The sequence below is a fragment of the Hyperolius riggenbachi genome, chromosome 10 (assembly GCF_040937935.1).
Source record: "Hyperolius riggenbachi isolate aHypRig1 chromosome 10, aHypRig1.pri, whole genome shotgun sequence".
NCBI lineage: Eukaryota > Metazoa > Chordata > Amphibia > Anura > Hyperoliidae > Hyperolius > Hyperolius riggenbachi.
The window spans coordinates 216,925,048-216,934,226 of record NC_090655.1 but is presented as its reverse complement, the minus strand read 5'-3'; the positions used below and the strand labels follow the sequence as shown (position 1 = coordinate 216,934,226).

Below are 9,179 nucleotides of genomic sequence, written 5' to 3'. Positions count from 1 at the left end.
ATCATTTAGAATGCTGAGTAGTGTGTAAACTGCAAATATTAGAAAATGATGCAATGTTATATAAAAAAAAGTATATAACTGAAAATAAAATAAAAATATGAGAATATTTTCTTTGCTACTAATGTTCTGGTAATTATCCATACTACACAACCAATTCATTATATCATTTATTTTTCACTTCAGTGTCACTTTGGAGTAACTCAACTGACTTGACATTATGAGAAAAAATGGTACATATAGTACTAGGCCAAGTTAAAACTTGCCTGTGTTAACGGTTTATTTTTTTTCCATTACAAGGGTTAATAAAGCAGGTGCTTTAGCTATGCAAATTAGACAGGATCTGAAGTTGCTTACTTCCTAAAGAGTAAAAAAAGGCAAAACATTTTCTTTTTTTGCTGAATAAACACTCCATATAACACAAAAATGCTATAAAAATGTGTTTTGTTTTTGTTGCAACCCGAATGAATCAGATTTTATGTCACACTGATATGGCTTCTGTGCTCAATTCAGCATCATAATTTAGCCTCTTAACCACTTCAATACCAGCACTCTCTTGCCCCTTAAGGACCAGAGACTGCTGGTACGAAAAACAGGGCTCCCATACATCCCGCTGTATGGACCTGTCGCTCTCGCTGTTCGCACCGCTCTCCAGTTGCTGAAGCCCACTCACTATTCTGTTGGTGTGGCAGCAAAGCTCCCTGAGCCGTTCAGCAGCTTTTCATTGGCTCCTGATCCTGTTATCACTGGGAGCCAATGCGAGAGGAGAGCAGCGCGATCGGTGGTAGCAGAAATTGAAACTACGCCCTGGCAGGAATAACAGGTTCCAAACAGGGTGTAGGTTTCAATCAGCCTGGTCCAGAAGCAGTTAAAGTTATTTTTACATGTACCCTAACTACAAGCCTAGCAGTTGATTAAAGCTTGCTATTGCTATAGTTCCAACTTGCTGCAGATAATTGAACAAATGGGTTGGCTGTGACCATCTGAGTTTCAATACATTATGCTCTGAATCAGAAGGCTTAGGTTGTTGTACTGCATTATGGGATGAATCAGTCATCAATGAAATTCTTGTCTGTTGATGAGGCCAACCTCCTAGTAGCCACAGAAGATCCAGACACCTGGAGGGAAGTTAGACCTTCTCATACAGGTAGTTCTGCTAATGTGGAAACTGACAAGTCCAGTAAAATAAGAAGAGAGGGATTTAACTTCCAGGAATGTTAAGCTGGACATGCACAGGACTGATATCCAGAGAGATTGGATCACTGTGACTGTGATGGGATCTTCCAGGGATCTCTTCATCTAATTTAAAGCGGATCCGAGATGAAAAAGTAACTATAAAGGCCCATACACACGTCCGTTTTTTGCGAACGACGGGTCGTTTGAACGTCCCGTCATTCAGTCGTTCGCCCGCTAAATCGGGCGTGTGTACAGACTGTCGTTCGCATGATAAGAGTGAGTTTGAGCGATCCGCCCGGCGTTTACATAATCTTATCAGTGAGGGTCACACTGTAGTCACTTCCTGACTGAGTCAGGACTGGGTCAGCCACTTACATACCTGATATTTAACTCTTTCAGACAGAGAAAGAAAAAAAAGGAACACAGAATAGTTATTTGTGTGCTAGGCACTGTACATACACATACAGTGGGTTGCAAAAGTATTCAGTCCATTTTGGTCTCATCTGACTAGAGCACCTTCTTCTACATGGTTGCTGTTTTCCCCACATGGCTTGTGGAAAACTGCAAACTGGACTTCTTATGCTTTCTGTTAACAATGCCTTTCTTCTTGCCATTATTCCATAAAGGACAACTTTCTACAGTGCATGACTAATAGTTGTCCTATGGACAGAGTCTCCCACCTGAGCTGTAGATCTCTGCAGCTCGTCCAGAGTCACCATGGGCCTTTTGACTGCATTTCTGATCAGTGCTCTCCTTGTTTGGCCTGTGAGTTTAGGTGGATGGCCTTGTCTTGGTAGGTTTACAGTTGTGCCATACTCCTTCCATTTCTGAATGATCGCTTGAACAGTGCTCCGTGGGATGTTCAAGGCTTTGGAAATCTTTTTGTAGCCTAAGCCTGCTTTAAATTTCTCAATAACTTTATCCCTGACCTGTCTTGTGTGTTCTTTGGACTTCACGGTGTTGTTGCTCCCAATATTCTCTTAGACAACCTCCTGAGGCCCTCGCAGAGCAGCTGTATTTGTACTGACATTAGATTACACACAGGTGCACTCTATTTAGTCATTCGTTCAAAAAGATCCGCACCATCAACGTAGAAAACTTTAATAGTTAAAAATAATAAAATCCATGTGTGGGTAGAAACACAGATGACGCACAGGCGTTTCGGGCCATATTAGGTCCTTTCTCAAATCATGACCGGCCCACACTAGTAACAGCTCCAAATTTCAAAACATATAAAGCCCCAAAGAGGACCACATGGAAGACTGCATCATTTACATACATACATATTCATAGTCACCCCCGACCAATCAGATTGTATATTCTGGCCAAGGTACATGAAATCAGCCCCAGCGTCCTATCATCGCATGTAACATATATGACATCTACATCACAATATCAAATATATTATCTGGTGCATAAGGTCACTCACCATAATGTCCAGCGTGTATAAAATACACGTATATACGACATAAGATGTAAACGGATCACTGTGACCAATCACAGCACTGCCTACAGCGTCCACTCAGCAGACATAAACCAATCACAGAGGACAAGTGACACATAGGCTCACCCCATTGGTCGGCGGGGTCAGGCTGGTATGGCAATTGCACAGGGCAGGAAGTTCCGGAACGCGGAAATGCATGTCCGCATCCAATCATCGGGCAGACACGTCATCCCCGCAGACGCCAGTGAGAGAGTCACACCTCCGCCATCCAATGATAGCGGAGTATATCGCCAGCCACTCAGGAAGAGGCCGACAGCGTCCGCTTCAAGACTAAGATGGGCGTATCACATATGATGCCAAAACATCCGCCGCAGCCGCGCAAAAACCGCCTCCTCATACAAATAAATGGTAGGCAAACCAATAAGTAAGGGTGCCAGCAGGAAAAAACGTAAAAAGTGTATCAATAAACGCCAAGATACCGCGGCAACTAATATAAACGCCGCATTATGGACCAAATGTCCCTAAAAATGGCAACGATGTTGCCTAACACACAGGCAACGTTCATCTCACGGCGAAGATAATAAATTAGTAAATTGGAACTAACTGCCCTAGTATCAAACCATATACATTATGCCCCAGACCCGTCCCCCATCAGACATACCGCAAGCCCATGTGTCACACTGCCCCCCAGCAGTATATAGTACTATTTATAATAACATGCCATAGGTAGATATAGGAATGAAGGCAAAAGCTCGTATAAAATGTTCAATATATGTATGCTAGAGATTATTACACCATCCTAATAGGACATATCACTCCCCGAAGAGAGAGGGAAAAAGGAAAAAGAGGGGGGGGAAAAGGAAAGGAGGAAAAGGGAAGGGAAAAGAGGGGGGGAAAGGAAAAAGAAGGGAGGGGGGAAGAAGAGGGAAAGGGGGGACACACAATATATAAATAATCAGATCACAGCAGTCAAATCATAATCCCTATTGAGGCCCTTGGGTTCACACGTCTCCAATTTATTGATCCAATAAAATTCCCTCAACGCCAACATTTTATGTCTGTCCCCACCCCTCCGTGGTTGAGGTATCCCCTCAATCACCTGAACCCGCAATTGTGTCAAGGAGTGTTTTTCCTTACAAAAGTGATCAGATACGGATAGATCTCTATTCCGATTCCTAATGCTAGACTTATGTGAAGCTATACGATCCCGAAGGGGTTGGGTTGTCTTACCCACATAGCCCAAGCCACACGGGCACTTCAACAGATAGACAACAAATCTAGATTCACAATTAAAGGATCCTTTGATCCTAAATTTAGTCCCCTGGCTTGGGTGGGTAAAGACATCACCCTTGGTCACGAAGCTGCACATATGACAGTTTAGGCATGGAAAATTCCCATTCTTTTTATTGCTCATAATCTTCTCAGGGCCCAGATCATTATGTACTAATTTGTCCCTCAGTGATGGAGCCTTCTTATAGGAAATCAATGGAAAATCGTGAAATTCCTTCACGGTAGGGAGACCTTGTCTTAGGATGGGCCAGTGTTTGTTGATAATATGTGTTATTTTGTCAGAGAGGACATTGTAAGTCATCACACATGGTATCCTATCTGAAATGTCCAATCTAATAGCACCCCTCCTCATCCCAAAGTTCCCATTCCCCTTGAACCTAAAATCTTCCTCTAAACAAAAGGCAGGGTAATTTCTAGCCAAGAACCTGTACTTCATATCTTCGAGACGTTGTTTCCTCAGACTTGGATCTGTAACTATCCTCTCAATACGTCTAAATTGGCCTTTCGGTATGTTATAGCGGGTATGAGGCGGGTGGAAAGAATCAAAATGTAGAACAGAATTCCTGTCAGTTTCCTTAATGTAGAGGTCAGTCATCAAAATGCCCCCACTTTTAACAACCCAAGTATCTAAAAAGTTAACTCTCTGCTGGTCAGCATGGACATGAGAGTTAACTTTTTAGATACTTGAGTTGTTAAAAGTGGGGGCATTTTGATGACTGACCTCTACATTAAGGAAACTGACAGGAATTCTGTTCTACATTTTGATTCTTTCCACCCGCCTCATACCCGCTATAACATACCGAAAGGCCAATTTAGACGTATTGAGAGGATAGTTACAGATCCAAGTCTGAGGAAACAACGTCTCGAAGATATGAAGTACAGGTTCTTGGCTAGAAATTACCCTGCCTTTTGTTTAGAGGAAGATTTTAGGTTCAAGGGGAATGGGAACTTTGGGATGAGGAGGGGTGCTATTAGATTGGACATTTCAGATAGGATACCATGTGTGATGACTTACAATGTCCTCTCTGACAAAATAACACATATTATCAACAAACACTGGCCCATCCTAAGACAAGGTCTCCCTACCGTGAAGGAATTTCACGATTTTCCATTGATTTCCTATAAGAAGGCTCCATCACTGAGGGACAAATTAGTACATAATGATCTGGGCCCTGAGAAGATTATGAGCAATAAAAAGAATGGGAATTTTCCATGCCTAAACTGTCATATGTGCAGCTTCGTGACCAAGGGTGATGTCTTTACCCACCCAAGCCAGGGGACTAAATTTAGGATCAAAGGATCCTTTAATTGTGAATCTAGATTTGTTGTCTATCTGTTGAAGTGCCCGTGTGGCTTGGGCTATGTGGGTAAGACAACCCAACCCCTTCGGGATCGTATAGCTTCACATAAGTCTAGCATTAGGAATCGGAATAGAGATCTATCCGTATCTGATCACTTTTGTAAGGAAAAACACTCCTTGACACAATTGCGGGTTCAGGTGATTGAGGGGATACCTCAACCACGGAGGGGTGGGGACAGACATAAAATGTTGGCGTTGAGGGAATTTTATTGGATCAATAAATTGGAGACGTGTGAACCCAAGGGCCTCAATAGGGATTATGATTTGACTGCTGTGATCTGATTATTTATATATTGTGTGTCCCCCCTTTCCCTCTTCTTCCCCCCTCCCTTCTTTTTCCTTTCCCCCCCTCTTTTCCCTTCCCTTTTCCTCCTTTCCTTTCCCCCCCCCTCTTTTTCCTTTTTCCCTCTCTCTTCGGGGAGTGATATGTCCTATTAGGATGGTGTAATAATCTCTAGCATACATATATTGAACATTTTATACGAGCTTTTGCCTTCATTCCTATATCTACCTATGGCATGTTATTATAAATAGTACTATATACTGCTGGGGGGCAGTGTGACACATGGGCTTGCGGTATGTCTGATGGGGGACGGGTCTGGGGCATAATGTATATGGTTTGATACTAGGGCAGTTAGTTCTAATTTACTAATTTATTATCTTCGCCGTGAGATGAACGTTGCCTGTGTGTTAGGCAACATCGTTGCCATTTTTAGGGACATTTGGTCCATAATGCGGCGTTTATATTAGTTGCCGCGGTATCTTGGCGTTTATTGATACACTTTTTACGTTTTTTCCTGCTGGCACCCTTACTTATTGGTTTGCCTACCATTTATTTGTATGAGGAGGCGGTTTTTGCGCGGCTGCGGCGGATGTTTTGGCGTCATATGTAATACGCCCATCTTAGTCTTGAAGCGGACGCTGTCGGCCTCTTCCTGAGTGGCTGGCGATATACTCCGCTATCATTGGATGGCGGAGGTGTGACTCTCTCACTGGCGTCTGCGGGGATGACGTGTCTGCCCGATGATTGGATGCGGACATGCATTTCCGCGTTCCGGAACTTCCTGCCCTGTGCATTTGCCATACCAGCCTGACCCCGCCGACCAATGGGGTGAGCCTATGTGTCACTTGTCCTCTGTGATTGGTTTATGTCTGCTGAGTGGACGCTGTAGGCAGTGCTGTGATTGGTCACAGTGATCCGTTTACATCTTATGTCGTATATACGTGTATTTTATACACGCTGGACATTATGGTGAGTGACCTTATGCACCAGATAATATATTTGATATTGTGATGTAGATGTCATATATGTTACATGCGATGATAGGACGCTGGGGCTGATTTCATGTACCTTGGCCAGAATATACAATCTGATTGGTCGGGGGTGACTATGAATATGTATGTATGTAAATGATGCAGTCTTCCATGTGGTCCTCTTTGGGGCTTTATATGTTTTGAAATTTGGAGCTGTTACTAGTGTGGGCCGGTCATGATTTGAGAAAGGACCTAATATGGCCCGAAACGCCTGTGCGTCATCTGTGTTTCTACCCACACATGGATTTTATTATTTTTAACTATTAAAGTTTTCTACGTTGATGGTGCGGATCTTTTTGAACGATTGCATTGTACTCGTGACTCCAGAGGAGATCCTTGCACATCATTCAGCTAACCATTGGTGCAGTGCCTTTCACCAGGATACTCTATTTAGTCATTAGCACTCATCAGGCAATGTCTATAGGCAACTGATTGCACTCAGATCAAAGGGGTCCAGCTTCCCTGTCCCTGCTGATGAGAATCAACCCCCACCATATTTGACAGTGGGGATGGTGTGTTCTTAGTGATGTGCAGTGTTAGTTTTCTGCCACACATAGCGTTTTGCATTTTGGCCAAAAAGTTCTGTTTTTTTTGTCTCATCCGACCAGAGCACCTTCTTCCACGTTTGCTGTGTCCCCCACATGGCTTGTGGCAAACTGCAAAAGGGACTTCTTATGCTTTTCTGTTAGCAATGGCTTTCTTCTTGTCACTCTTCCACAAGAGCCAACTTTGTGCAGTGCACAACTAATAGTTGTCCTATGGACAGATTCCCCCACCTGAGTTGTAGATCTCTGCAGCTCATCCAGAGTCACCATGGGCCTCTTGACTGCATTTCTGATCAGCGCTCTCCTTGTTCGGCCTGTGAGTTTAGGTGGACGGCCTTGTCTTGGTAGGTTCACAGTTGTGCCATACTCCTTCCACTTCTGAATGATCGCTTGAACAGTGCTCTTTGGGATTCTAGCCTAAGCCTGCTTTAAATTTCTCAATAACTTTATCCTTGATCTGTCTTTTGTGTTCTTTGGACTTCATGGTGTTGTTGCTCCCTATATTCTCTTAGACAACCTCTGAGGCCATCACAGAGCAGCTGTATTTGTACTGACATTAGATTACACACAGGTGCACTCTATTTAGTCATTAGCACTCATCAGGCAATGTCTATGGGCAACTGACTGCACTCAGACCTAAGGGGGCTGAATATTTACACACACCCCACTTTGCAGTTATTTATTTGTAAAAAAATGTTTGGAATCATGTATGATTTTCGTTCCACTTCTCATGAGTACACCACATTGTATTGGTCTTTCATGTGGAATTCCAATAAAATTGATTCATGTTTGTGGCAGTAATGTGACAAAATGTGGAAAACTTCAAGGGGGCCGAATACTTTTGCAAGCCACTGTGTTTTACAAGGAAAATACTGTACATATATTTGCATAGATCTGTACATCAGGCCTGAAAGAAGGACAAATGAAGAAAGAGGGACAGTTAGGAGCTATGAATTCATAAATATACGGACAGTTGGCAACACTGCCACCCCTTCGTTAAGCTCAGAAAAAATCTGGTCAATGTACTTGTATGGCAATTACTTAAAAGTGGACCTCCAGACTAATTTCCTAAATCACTCCACTTCTGGTACCTGGCCAAAAATATCAAGCTAGTGAGGCGAGGCCAGGCCCTGGAAGGGGAGTGATGCGGGGTCTTCGGGGCGGCTTTGCAGGACAAGGCTTCTCAGGTAAATATAACTTCTCTTTACAGCGAGTCTGCAGGATTTAGGAAATTAGTCTTTACACTTTGTGTATGATCAGGATAGTGACAGGTGTACTATGATCTCCTCTACAACAAAACATGTCCTACCCGACCTCTGCTCTGCTCAATATATAACAAGAATCACACAATTACCTCTTCCACAGACGTCTGCTCTACACCTCCTTCCACTTATTTTTCTGCTTTGTTACTTCCTGTCTTTGGCTTCCTTTCTTACTTTCTGTGCGTTCCACGACGGGGGAGGTGAGCTCGCCATCTGGTGGTAATTGGGCTAACTGCCTATTCTCAGACTATTCAAAGGACTAGGAAAGAAAGCTATCCCCACAAAAAAACACCAACCCAAAGGCGGTAAATATTATTCAAAAAGTATTTTACATCCTTTATTGATTCAGAAAACAATAAAAAAAGATTAAAATAATAAATTGAGTAGGGGTGCAGTAAGTAAATATAATATAGTAATAAATCCAATCTGACAATTCATGTAAAGGAATAAATTCAATTCAATTCACTTTATTGGCATTGTGTAACACAACGAAATTACTTTTCATGACAACCCCACGGTGCATATAGGGAACATAGTGATAGTAACAAGGAAGAGAAGAAATTATACAAGTATGCCAGGTATTACAGATGTTTAACCTCCCCGGCGTTCTATTGAGATCGCCAGGGAGGCTGCGGGAGGGTTTTTTTTTAATTAAAAAAAAACTATTTCATGCAGCCAACTGAAAGTTGGCTGCATGAAAGCCCACTAGAGGGCGCTCCGGAGGCGTTCTTCCGATCGCCTCCGGCGCCCATAATAAACAAGGAAGGCCGCAATGAGCGGCCTTCCTTGTT

General features: G+C 43.0%; 1 long non-coding RNA gene across 1 annotated transcript in view; it reads right to left on the bottom strand.

Moving 5' to 3' along the window:
• Positions 1–8,546, bottom strand: part of LOC137534511 (uncharacterized) — a 49,421-nt gene extending 40,875 nt beyond the window's left edge. Inside the window, exon 1 of the long non-coding RNA XR_011024363.1 lies at positions 8,481–8,546. This is a non-coding gene — a long non-coding RNA (uncharacterized lncRNA). The remainder of the gene's footprint in view (positions 1–8,480) is intronic.
• Between the last annotated feature and the right edge of the window lie 633 nt (positions 8,547–9,179).